At 40.6% G+C, this 14,028-nt stretch overlaps 1 protein-coding gene across 2 annotated transcripts in view; it reads left to right on the forward strand.

The window, feature by feature from the left end:
* Nucleotides 1-14,028, forward strand: part of GAB1 (GRB2 associated binding protein 1) — an 89,515-nt gene that overhangs the window by 32,263 nt on the left and 43,224 nt on the right. The window lies entirely within an intron of this gene.

Raw genomic sequence — 14,028 nt, forward strand, 5'->3', positions numbered from 1 at the left:
TTTCTTCTCTTTCATTACACCTTATATAGGCCTATGCTGTATCAGTTCAAAGAGCAAATATTTAAACTGGATTAACTTGTTTGAAACTTAGGTATGTTCTTTCTTCCCAGCGCCTGCAATTTGCATCTCTTATTACAAAACTTTGTGTAGTATTACTAATAAATAAACTGCTTCTGCAGTTGATGGCTGTCTGTCTTTAAAGCAAATTTATATAAGTGTTTACAAATCAGCTCTGGTTGGTATTTGAGAGGGAATTGGCAAAGCTCTTGCATTTTTGGACAGATAAACAGTTTTTAAAAAATATTGGAACAGCTAATACATAATAGCTGCAGATGTTGGTAATTATAGAATCATAGAATTGTAGAGTTGGAAGGGACCCTGAGGATCATCTAGTCCAACCCCCTGCAATGCAGGAATATGCAGCTGGCTTGTATGAGGATTGAACCTGCACTATTCTCTAACCAGCTGAGCTATCAGGTGGTGTTTAGTTGATTGCGTAACCTTTTATAAATTACCCAACATAGGAATTATGCAGCTAATGAATTATGCAAAGAACAGATTGTCCAAAAATTGTTTTTCCCCCCCTTTAGAAGTTCAGCTAAAAGCTGACATTTCTGCCATTTGTGCCTCTGTAATAAATGCTTCTTTTCTGTTATGCTCCTGTCTTGTGGCTATCTGACCTTTTGTGTTTTTTAAGATTAAACATTTTCACTCAAAAGAAGAAGAAAAAAGCAAGCAGAAATTCTCTTGTGTGTGTTTTGCTTATCATGAATAATTTCTACAGCATATTAAATGTAATTTTTCAACCTAAAATTTGTTTCCAGCCCAGTGTGGTTGCTCCCATTGTTCTCTTTGCACAGGTCCTTCATGTTTCAGAATTCGTTAAAATTTCAGAACACATCCAGAATATTTGGCTGAGTAGTTTAAAGTTGGTTCAGTTTGAATGCTGCATGTGTCCTGCCACCTGATGGTTTGGTGTTAGCATGGTTTTTAAATCGTTTCACAAATGTCCAACATTAGTTTTATGCTGTGATGGCTGGAAAGGGTTAGGGTGACTAACTTTGATACAAACCACAATACTGGTGACTGGCTTATTTAGTTATTTTCTATAGGTAGTTATCATTTGTGAAATGTTATTCTGTATTCTCTCAGTGTTAAATCTTTTGGGAAAATAGGAATATAATTTTTGCTACCCTTTTGGCAAAATTAGTTGAGTAAAATGTTATTTTCTTTTTTTTTTTTTAAAAAAAATATTTTTATTAATTTTCCAATTAAAACCAATTATATCACATTCAATATTTCAAATTATACACATATATATATCAATCAAACCGAATGTTATGCCAAATCATCTAAATAATTTATTTTTGGGTTCCCATGCTTCAAGAAATTGGGAATTCCTCGCAACTGTCCACTGCCGTCTTATTTCTAAAGTTCAAATCGTCCTCCAAGCTCATAATATTCCAAATCTTCCCCTTACAGTCACATAGGTGTTTTCCACTTTCATCCGATTGTTCCAGCTGCTGAGATAAATATCAAACGAAGTTTCACAGATGTTCTTTCTCCTGTGTGAGTTAATCAGTCCAGCCTCCCCATAAATCTTCTTAGTGGAGCTCCCTGTTGCGACGAAGTAGCAGCGCCATCTTGAAAGGCTCAAATCACTTTCATTTTCTCTCATAGCCATGAAGATTTACGATTTATTTATCTTTATAGAATTTACAGCTTTTTCAGGCAGGAGACCCAAACATCCAACCATGAACTCTTGGTAAATTAATGGATCTCCTTGCCCTATAGCTGAACTTAGCTTCAGGTCGCTGCTCCAATTTAAAGTGCGTCACAGCTCATAAATCCTCCGAACGCGTCCAGAGCTCCTTCCGTCTGACTAGGGGGGGGCTTTTCTCATCGGCAACTTCACATCTTTAAGAAATATGCTCAGTAACAACAGCTATAAAGTTCAACTCACACAGTCTTTTGCTTCTCTTTCACTCCAAACAAGCCAGGACATCGCGTCCGGGAAGGTACGAGGCAACAATATGAAGAAAAAATAAAAACTTGCTTCCCTTATCGCTCCGTCCCCATCAATCCTTCTTCCAGATGCCGTACATTCTTTGACTCCTCTCACTCAGCAGCTTAAAATTCTCAGCAGTAAACAGCGCTTCTTCCCCTCCTTCTGAAGTATGTCCATAGATTTAAGCCTAATTATCTTCTTTAACCATGGAAATCCCCGCCATGCAGATTAGCGTCCGGGAGTCCTGGCCGTCGTAAGTGCTCAGCCCAAGCTCCCCCCACTCCAAAAACAGTCGGAGTGGGTCTGGGGGCATCGCGGGCCAGCGGCCCCTCTCCGTAACCCCCGGAGAGGGTAGGGGGTTGCCATTTACTCCCCTAGCAACCGCCAAATTCCTTACGAAGGTCAGAGAGATGGAAAACAGGTCCGCCATTCCTGCAGGCGGAAACCGGAACCCGAGTAAAATGTTATTTTCAAAGTGCAATTCTCTGTGTTCATACAAAAGGAAAAGGAACTTAGGATAGCCATGTTTTATTTATTTATTTATTAAATTTGTAGACCGTCTTTTTACAGAAAAATCCTCCTAAGGGAACCTATATCAAAAGGATAAATACAATTCCATATTTTTTGGAGAGGAGTACTTGTATCCTGATTGAAACAGCTGCGAAAACTACCAGTTGTTTTGAAAAAAAGATAAGCACTGGTGTCCATTTTAATGCTATTTTATCCTACCAACTGAATTCATTCTCTTGGTTGAGATTTTTTTTCTTTAGACCATTTTCAGATTGATGATTGGTATTTGGTAAACATCTCAGTGGTGCCTCTTTAGACCAGCCTTTCTTAACCTTGGGCAGGGGGTCCCCAAACTAAGGCCCGGAGGCTGGATGCGGCCCAATCGCCTTCTAAATCCGGCCCACCGACGGTCCAGGAATCAGCATGTTTTTACATGAGTAGAATGTGTCCTTTTATTTAAAATGCATCTCTGGGTTATTTGTGGGGCATAGGAATTCGCTCATTCCCCCCCCCCAAAAAAAATAGTCCGCCCCCCCACAAGGTCTGAGGGACAGTTGACCGGCCCCCTGCCTGAGCTTGGGTATCTAGATCTGAGATGTTCTTGAACTACAACTCCATTATCCCTCACCCCTGCTCTTGCTGATTAGGGGTGATGGGAGTTGTAGTCCAACAACATCTAGTAACCCAAGGCTGAGAAAGAATGCTTTAGACCAGGCATGTCAAACCTGCGGCCCTCCAGATGTTTTGGACTACAATTCCCATCTTCCCCAACCACTGGTCCTGCTAGCTAGGGATCATGGGAGTTGTAGGCCAAAACATCTGGAGGGCCGCAGGTTTGACATGCCTGCTTTAGACAGTGGCAGAGGTACATGGAAAGGTTTTACATTATTGGCAGTTGTGCTAAGTTTATAATAACTTTCTCCCTCTGTTTCTGCCTCCAGGCATCAGACACTTGAATGAGTGGTAAATGAATGCATTTGTACTATTAGAGTGGGCCTGAGCTGACGTACATTTGATATAGCTAACTCTTGCTATAGGTAGTGTCGAGGCTTGTTCTGAAATGCAGTTTTGATGACTGTGTGGAAATTCTAGAGTGCACAATGTAGCAAAATGTATGCTTTGTGATTTTTTGGAAAGCTGAGGCCTTATGAAAGTGGCAGTGCTTGAAGGGCAAACCCATTTTGAGGGACAGTTTTTAAAAAGTCATTATCTCTCCCCAATCTCCTGCAACTTGTTGCGAAAGAACAGACAGCTTCTCCATCGTCCGCCACCATCCCAGTTGGGGAGAGTTTATAGTTTACATTGTTCTGAGTGAAATTAACCGCCTCCTAAAAAAGGTTCTTCTCCAGTCTGCCATTCTAGTTTCCACTAACTGCACCAAGATGTAGGAACAAAGTAGGGTGTCATCTGCTATATTCTAATTCTAGTATGTATTGCACCTGTACTTTTAATGAAGAGTTGAGACATGCACTTGGAGTTAACTAAGGACACAGCTTGTATTTAAATACAACAATGCCAGGTATAAGATTCAAGCAGAAAATGCTATGGGCTATGCAGAGACTAGTTCAACCCTCCCTAACCTAACCTGATATTTTGGACTACCACTCCCATCTGCCCCAGCCAGAATGGCTAGTGGACAGGGATGATGGGAGTTGTAGTCAGGGGTGGATCTACTATGAAACGAATGAATCTGAAGCTTCAGGGCCCCTAATCCCCTGGGGGGCCCTGAAGCAACTTTAGTCCACATTGCTTACAATTTTTGGGTCTAGTAGACCCAATTTGAATGGTGCAACACAAATTGGTAAATCTTTTGTTATATATATTTCAACAATCCCAAAGTTTGAGAGTCAGTAGCACAGATGTTGTAAAGGTGTGGTGATCTGCCATGGAACAACAGCACTGAAGAAAATAGTGGTTACCCAGACCTCATTGCTGGTTGCAAAGGGGCCCCCAGTTCTATATTCAGGGCCCCAAAAGGTCCGCCACTGGTTGTAGTCCAACGACATCTGGTCACCATGTTGGAGAAGACTAGGGTGAGCCTAGCATTGTTTCCTTCTCCCCTATCTTTTGGCATTGAAAGAGCCTTTCCTTAAGTATGACTTCCATGATTCTGAGTGTGTGATCCATAAGGACATAAAAAGAGCCTGCTGGGCTATCTAGTCCAGTATCCTGTTCTCTCACTGGCTAACCAGAAGCCTAGAGGAAGCCCATAAACAGGACCTGAGCACAATAGCAGTCTCCTCCAGTGGTTTCCAGCAACTGGTATTCACAAGCATACTGCTTGTAACTGGACAGTTCTGAAGCTGATCCTTTGCCCTCCCATGGGTTCCAGCCCCTTGAAAGTGACAGTAATACTTTTACCATAAACATGGCTCTGGATGCTCATCAATGTTTATGCTCAGCACCAAATTCATGCAATGCCTTGTCATTTAACCCAACTCCTCTGTTGGTTGGTACCACCATAATACTGTACTAGATGCCAAATCCACCTGCTTTAACTGTGCAGAGTAGGTGGATAAGCCTGCTTCGCTATGCCAATTTGATCTGCAGCTTTTTTTTTAAAAAAAAAAAATCCTGCTCCAACCCTAAAGCAAGTAGCAAAATCTGCATGGGAATAACAGTTGGGTAGGAAGTGAGTGGGTGTCTGGATGATCAGAAAGAGGTGAATGGGCCTTCGTGGAGGTTTCTGTGCTCTTCTTTCTCTCGCCTCCATATTTGTTTGTGGGTGGGTGCACTGGTGTGTTCCATGCTTGCCCTGGCATGCCACATCCCTCTCTCAGGCCGGCTGCGGTGCTGCTCTCCACCCTGTAGCATTCTGTGTTGGAAGGAGCAAAATAGTCAACAATTTTCTGTGTTTGTAAAAATCTGCATCTAATAAGTGTTCAGTGCAAGCAGAATCCTTCTGAAATAACTTGGGGTGAGCAGATGGACCAAAATCACTTTCGTTCTGAGGACATAGTCCCCAAAAGTCCTAATCAGAAGAAGTCACATCCACACCATTTAAAGCACATGGCTTACCCCAAGGAATCATGGAAGCTGCAGTTTGCTATGGGTGCTAGAAACTGTAGTTCCATGAAGAGTAAACTACAGTTTTCAGGGATTCTTTGAGGAAAGCAATGTGTGGTGTGGATGTGATGCATTCCTTTGCTATGGAATGCATTTCGCTTCTGTACAAAGCATGAAGCATTTTTGTTGAGTGATTCTGCAAATATTTTGTATGTCGGTATCTGCCAAGACTCATCTCCTTCTGTTCAGTTGGTTGGGCCACAGTTCAACTATACAACTATACAAACCATGCTTTGGTGTTGCATGTGAACTACACCAATGGTGAATTGTGGTTCTGCCTCTGAGGTTAAGCAAACTTCTTCTTGGCTATTACCTGACCTGATTACCTAGCAGCCCTATATATGTCCCTCTTGAGTTCTTTTGGAGTAAGGGCAGGGCACAAATGTGGTGTAACAAGTGAGGCTTATGATGCAAAGAATTGTTAAGATGTAAAGCATGTTAGCCTATGATGTAACCACATCCAGTTCTTCTCCTGCAGTAACAAATGTTCTGATCAGACAGCATGTCTTCAAGAGAGGTGCATGCCCCAGAACCTCGTATTAGAAATTGATTGCCAGCAGCATGGCTTCTGGTGCTTATATATATTATTTTTATTTAAGAATTTAATATCCCACCTCATTTCTAAGATTCCCGGAAGCTTGCAAACAAATGAAAATCAATATTCATAAAGCATAATGGACATTAAAGAGCAACAACAGAAGCAAGTAAATCCGTTTGAACTTCCACCTTATCCATTAAAAGCCATTCTGCGTAAGGATGCTTCACTAGGTTATCTGAAAGCCTACAAAGTGGCAAACAGGTGTGAGCTCCATAGGCAGCTGACTTCCTTGAATAGGGACTTCTGTTGAGAAGGTCCTCTTTGGCTTATGATGAGCAGAAATTTGGATACACTTCTGTTTTTCCATAATGATCGTCTTAATGGAATGTTCTGGATAAATCTTAAGAACAACCCTATTGGGTCAGATCAAGGGGTTCATGTTGACCAACATTTTGTGCCTGCCAGAGAAGCACATAAGCAGGGTGTGAAAGCAACGTTCTGGACTTCAGCAACGCTCTATGCATAGGGCTGCCTTTGAAGTACAGTGGAACCTCGGTTTATGAACACATCGGTTTATGAATTTTCGGTTTATGAACGCCGCAGACCCATCTGGAACGGATTAATTCATTTCCCATTACTTTCAATGGGAAAGTTCGCTTCAGTTCATGAACGCTTCAGTTTATGAACAGACTTCCGGAACCAATTACACAAATGCTTCAGTTTATGAACGCTTCAGTTTAAGTACTCTGCGGACCCGTCTGGAACGGATTAATCCACTTTCCATTACTTTCAATGGGAAAGTTTGCTTCAGTTTATGAACGCTTCAGTTTATGAACAGACTTCCGGAACCAATTGTGTTCATAAACCGAGGTACCACTGTATGTCTACAAACTTCACCTGGTTCACAAATCCAGCCGTCAGAATGCTTGTGGAGATTGATCATATTCTACCAAACTACCATCAGTTGCCTTGGTTGCCATTTGTTTCTGGGCTCAAGTTAAAATGTTAGAGGTACCCTTTAAAGACCTGAACAATTTGGGACCAAGTTCTAATAATAATAATAATAATAATAATAATAATAATAATAATAATAATTTGAAGGGTCCTTGTGATACAAGTACTTTTGATGGAGGATGTTAGTAGCAATGCCAGAGAACGTCGCAAAAAAATGATGGGAGGTGTCTGATTAGGATGAGTTTGTCAGATACTACACATTATACAATTTGCGTTGAAGCAGTGCACACCTTTGTTATCTCAAGAAAATACGTCGGTGCAAATTTTAGGTATTGTGGTCTTCCAGACCATGTCCCCACCCCCAGTTGTACTTATTAATGCAGTTGTAGTGGTGACTTTGACCATCACTTGCAGAACTGAAAAATGCACAATATAAACAGTACTTGGAAGGGGAGGGGGATAACCAAAGCTTTGCAGTCTTTTCAGACAAATGAATCCATCTCTAAAGCTTCTTTTTCTAAAAAACAAAACTGAGTCTGTTTTGTATAATTGCTGTGCAGCAACAGCTTCCCTCCCTCTTTCTCTCTTTTGAATGCAGGCAGTGGCTTGACCAAACTGTCTGATCCACTCCATTTTCTGTCTCTGTCCCCTGTGTATTGCTTCTGTTACTGTATGAATATGGAGCAGTTGAAGTCACTGACTTGGCTGAAGGCCACTTTGTGCTCTGTGTATAGCTTCTGTGAAGACCACTTTAATGAACAGTATGATGATGTGATTCAGAGATAAGCAGAAATTCAGCTTGGATGAACGGTATGTTATTCTCTTTCTATCTTGCTTTCTTCGCTGCTTCAAAACCCTGCTTAAATACTTGATATCATCTATTTTTCCACTCTTTTCTTCACCCCTTTGCATCTCTCTCTCTGGAATCATTTTGCTTTCTTCCTTGTTGGGCAAACTGATGCTGCTTTGATAGCTAAAGGTCTGCCTCTGTTAAGTAACATCCATTGCTCGAAGAAAAGTCTTGTTCAACAGCCTTGTAAGTTAAGATCGGTAGACAATCATTCTGTAATATATAGTATAATAATCCATGTAAGCCATTTTGCAGCCCCAAGATCCCTTGGTTTGAAATAAATATATATGTAAATAAAGTATTGCATTATAACTGAGCTTTAGACTTTCCTATTTATACATGGCTTTGAGTTTTTATGTAGTAGGTTTGTAAATAGTGATTATTATACATTGATGTGTCTGATTCTACCAATACAAGAAGCATCAAATTCATGAATCCCTGGATGTTATGTGGCTTGTGGCAAAACACAAACTTGCAGTGCAGTCCTATACTGTACTGGTTTGTTCACAGTTGGCCCATTGTAGCCAATTGTGTTTACTCCCACATGAGTGTTTGGATCATAGCCTTAAAGAAATAAGACGTTGCAACTTTACTTCCAGCCTTTGAACGTGTGTGCCAGCACTGAAATAGATACATGGATATTTTATGAGCAATTTCTTTTTTTAAAAAAAATCTGTTTAAACCATGAGTTTTTCATTACATAAAGATATCAGTGGATCTACTTGGAGTTATGACTTAGTGAGAAATTTTGTCATTTTGGAATACTTTTAATATTTCTTTTCATGTCATTACAAATTATTCCTGCATATATTAATCCTGTTATCCTGTCTTTGTTAACTGTTTTAGTGTTTACACATTTTATTTCTTAATGGTAAGTAATAGTTAATTCTCCCTCCCTCTCCCTCTCCCTCTCCCTCTCCCTCTCCCTCTCCCTCTCCCTCTCTCTCTCTCTCTCTCTCTCTCTCTCTCTCTGTGTGTGTGTGTGTGTGTGTGTGTTTTCCAGTCTCACTAGTCTTTACATCTAGTGTAAAGTGGACTGTGTTGTCCTAACAGGGAACATGAAGGATCATATAGAGGTTACAGTTACACTGGACAAACATCAAAAAGTCATCCAGTGATTGCTTTAATGTATCTTGGTGTTGAGTTGTTATGGATGGTGGTGGGCTTAGAATGGGGAAACCACTTACTGAGCATAAAGTGTGGTTCTTGTTGGAACCTGGACCAGCCATTTTGTCTCATTATTGACGCAAACCCCCAAAATGTATTTTCTATAGTTAAGTTTGTACTTCTATCTTCAGTACATTTTATTTTGTTTTATTGCTATGGCTAGTGGCTGATGTAAATAAAGATTCTTCTCATTCTGATTCAAGGTAATCATTGACAACAAAAGTAGCATGTGCTGACCTGAGCTTCTTCATAAGAGCTGTTCGACTGTGGAAGTTTTTAAGCAGAAGTTGGATCTGCCATATATGATTTAGTTGAGGTTCCTGGACTAAAGGGGGTTGGACTAGATGACCCTTGGGATCTTTTCCAACTCTACAATTCTGTGATTCTATGAGGACAGATACAAAAATGAAGTAATGCCATCAGTTTGCACAGCATAAGGTTTTTATTTTTTTTAAGTAAAGTAAGCGAACAGATACTGAGGGCTTTCTGTCTATATCTTTGCATTTTTGGACGATGCCTACCATGGGAGATTGGTGTGTCTGAAATTCTTGTGCTAAAGCATTAAAATCACATTGCAGTAGATTGCCTCATCTAAACATAGGGAACACCATTTACACAATTCTTTGTTTATTATGACAGCTGTTAAAGCTCCAGATAAAAAACTGGTAACCATCTGCCTTGGATAATTATGATTAAAGCTAATGATTTAACAGTGATTAAAACAGAGACTCAAAGTGTAGCTAACTTTGAAAAAGGGCCTTTTTAAAATCATTGGAACTGTGCACTTGTTTATCTTGGAAGTTTTCAGCTTCCTACATCTACTGCGCCTTGTTCTAGATGAGTAATGATTTTTCATCTGTGGCTGCTAATTCGTGTTAAGAGTTCAGATCATTCAGTATTTTTTAAGAAAGTCGTGTCTCCTGTAGATTGTCTTCCTTTCTGTGCTCCAATGATGGACCTCTGTGCAGTTTTGTTGGCATTTGATCTACAGATTGGTGGCGGCATTAGAAAGTAGAGGAGAAGCCATTTACTCTGTTTTAAGAAATTGAGCCTTTAAAAAGAGGTGATGCTGGTAGTTTTCTACCCTTTGCAAATGATGTGTCATCTTGTATCAGGCTGAGTCCTATTGTCAGGCCTTTCTGAACCCTCTTGCCTCCCACCTGCAGATTCTGTTGCAAGAAGAGCTAAAGTTGACTAATTGATATCTAGGCAACTGTAATATGAAAAATAAAGTTTAACATAAATTACTGATGAATAAGCAATGTGATTTGGCCTTCCTATGGAATTCAGATCAATTTCTTCTCTAGTGACATCTTGATAAAGTGAGAGTGACCGGAGAATTCGCCTTCTGGCATTTGATATCTGTGGGTTCTGGCAGATGCAACAAGGGTTCTATGGAAACTGCCATGGTGTAAAATCGCAGAATCTGGTTCCTGTGTGCTAAGATGGATGCAGAAATAGACCATATGAATCCCTGACCTCTTTGCCCTACATCAGCTATTCTGGATGACAATGTCGCCCTTTGTATTTTTGCTAGTCTTGGAATTACGTAGTTTGCTGTCTGTGTCTGGGCCATCTTTGCTCAGGGACTGTGACAAGAAACAATGGCCAGAAATAGGCACTACAACATTATGTAATGCTATGGCAAGTGCAATTTTATATTAATTTCAAATGTTTCAAGTTGCTGGAGCAGAGGGGGAGTCCATCTTAAATTCATTTGCTTTTTTGATTCCCCTCCCCCTTGATTAGCAGGGTTTTTTCCCCTCAGAGAAGTGACCATTGTACCCTTGGTTAAGTTTACTATAGAAACCTATAATGATGAACAAAGCAACTGGGATATATGACTGCAAAACTAAATCAGTTTGTTTGCGGACCATATTGAGCAATGTGTTGAAGATTTTTCAGCAGGAAGTCTAAAGATATTTGTTAAAGTTTTTCTCCAGAGAGATGCCTCAGAATGTCAGGAAAATGAAACATGCGTTTTGCAGGGTATAGGTACGGTACTTGAAATTTTGTCTGGCAAAAATCAGGTTTGGGATCTGCTTTGGGAGGAAAATGTAGATTTACAGCAGAAGTAGAGATCCTGGGGCCCTTCACATGCTCTCTGTCCAGTGGTTAGACCAGATAGAAGTTTCAATCCAGCAACATCTGGCAGGCCACAGGTTGAGGGACCTGTGGCCCACTGGATGTTACTGGGCTGCCACTAGTCTTCTGGAACAATGTCAGAAACTTTACTTCCCGTGACAATTTACGTAGCTTGTAACCTAGGAAGACACCTAGGAAGGAATATGCATTAGAATGCAAAGCAAATTAGGAGGACACGGGGACATGAAACAATGCTGTCAAATTAGACCTTATGTTTAGTGGAATAATTCTGTACAAGAGTGTCCTGTGAAATAAAGGATTTTATTTGGAGATTGTAATTTAATTTGTGCAATAAATGATGTGTATTCTCTGCTATAAAATATGGTAGACTCGTCAGTCGGCAGTGTTATAAAGATTACAATGGCGAATAAGCTGTAAATAGTGGAATGCTGATTATATAACTTTAGTAGAACATGCAAGTGTGTTTTTCTGCTAAAATTAGTGAAATCCATAAACTGCCTTGAAGACCTGGCTTAGAAATGGCATGTAATCAATTATGACCCCACCCCACCCCCTTTCTCTTTGCTTCTAGATGTTGCAGGGCAGTGTTTCAATGCTGTGTTTAGATGGTAAGCTGATTAGCCCTGTGCCAGGGGACTGGTGTAATGGGTTGCCGTTCAGAGTGCACTGTGAAACCACACACACAAATTACCTCATCTCATTAGGTGATCGAAACCTTGATTTGAGCATTTCAAGATCATTTCATGAGCTCTACAGCAGGGAAGAAATACTAAAATTGTGATGGCTTCATTTACTTGGAATGAGCTTGTTAGATGTTTTCTTACAAGACAACAGCATAGGTTTAGTGACAAGTAGAGACAGTTTCGTGGACGTGCTTGTTTGAAGAGTGAGATTTTGATCTACATACAAGCTTTGTGATTCCTAAAATGATTCCTGTGTTCATTGAAGGCAGGGTTGGGGACCCAGTGACCCAATAGAGTCTGGAGGGGCACAGACACTCTATGCCAGCTGTGGGGTTTATTAAATGTTAAGTATTGAAGTTGCATTTACACTTGCGGTTTTATGTGTGGTGTTTTTTTCCTGGTTGCTCATTTTGCAAACTTGAAAGGATCTGAGCTCCCGTGTAAAAGATCCAGAATTCATGTAGGTGCAAATAAGCACATGCAGTTAGCGCACTTCAAATGGTAATGCTTTTGAGAAGCGTATTTCCATGTTATTACTTGTCCCCAAGATACAACGTATATAGACAGGAATGCCACATGAACTTTCAGACCCCACTTTCAGGAAGGTGATCTAAGAGAGTAAAGGGTTTTGGGGGGGGGATTCTCGTGCTGCCTTCTTTCTTTCTCTCTTTCTCCTTCCCCCACCTTACTTCCCATTGCTTTTTATCCATGTTTGCAATTAGTTCATTGCAATTATCTTGTTTTGAGTGGAGACAGTACTACATAATAGTTCATATTTTAAAAAGAGATGATTTCATAGATTGGCTAGACAAACAGACCTCAACTAATCATTCCTAGACATGGGCCAATTGCTTCAGCAATACCTAATCAAAATGGTCCTCTCCAGACTGGGTTTTCTTTGCAGTTGTACTCTGCAACATGTCATTGATGATACGATACTGCTTTGGAGGTGGATTTATACTTGACCATCCACACCTCATCCTGCTTTATTGGTTATTCTGCAATGCTTCACCAGTGTTGTTGCATTATGGAGGGGGATAGTCATAAACCAGAAGATGTGTGTTATAAGAGTTACAGGATTTCAGCAGGAAGTTATGGGACATGAACTAATTGGAAACGAAGCATTATGTCTGCCCCAAAACATTTGGGTGGGCAAACACTATTGAATGCTGGCTGGGGTATTACTGCCTGATGCCAACTTGAACACCAATAATGAACGCACAATAAAAAGGATATCTGAAGGTGCCTATTGTTGAGTTGGCTTCCCAAATAGGGCAGAAACAGCCTTAAGGCAAGGTGGTATAAGCAACACAAGCCAAATTTATGCTAAAATGAAGAAGCTAGTCTGCACCGGACCCCACAGCATAATTAAATTATTGACACTGATGCTGTTGTCATGTTCAGCCACTGCCACTCCATAGTTCCATAGTACTTGTATTGAAGGAAGCAGACCTTGTTGATGGGTTGTTTGCAATTTGAAGCAAAAGGCAGGAGTGGCGGACATGCTTTTTAAGAGATCGGAATCAGTTGCTTCGGAATAGTAATGTCAAATTCATATAAGTGAGCTGTGCGAATGAGAAGGTAGCACAGTTGGCAGCAAGTGAAGACTTGTCTCACCAGGGTGGACTGCAGAGAATCTATTTTAACCTCTAAGCGGTTTTCTGTGGCTAAAGGGAGCACAGGAATGCAGCTTGGAATCCAGCATTTAAATTTAAAAATGTGTGTGTGTTGCTATCTGGAATATCTCTGAGCCTCTCAGGCTGGCCAGATCTGAAACTTTGTTCTGCTGTGAGAAGATGCAGCGCCTTAGCTGGGAAAGGCAAGCTTACTGAGGCTGGCAGCATCTGTTTCTCCTTTCAGAGAAGCATGCAACTAAAGAAGTGTGAAGTAAGTGCTGGGTTTTCTTGCCAAAATTCACAAGCATCAGGATTGAGACCACCTGCCAAATGTTGTGAGCAGCGGTTTAAGAATAAATGATCGGAATGAGTCAAAAGTGTTGAGGCAAAATATGACTTTGTTTTGTTTGGGGCTGAAATTTGTGCTGTGTAATGCTCACTTTGGCAAAAGCGTTCAATGTTGTGAATCCTTGTATGTTTATGTATTTGTTCATGTATCAGTTCTGTATACTAACAGAGAACCCATTCTC

Source organism: Zootoca vivipara, chromosome 9 (genome assembly GCF_963506605.1).
Source record: "Zootoca vivipara chromosome 9, rZooViv1.1, whole genome shotgun sequence".
Classification (NCBI taxonomy): domain Eukaryota; kingdom Metazoa; phylum Chordata; class Lepidosauria; order Squamata; family Lacertidae; genus Zootoca; species Zootoca vivipara.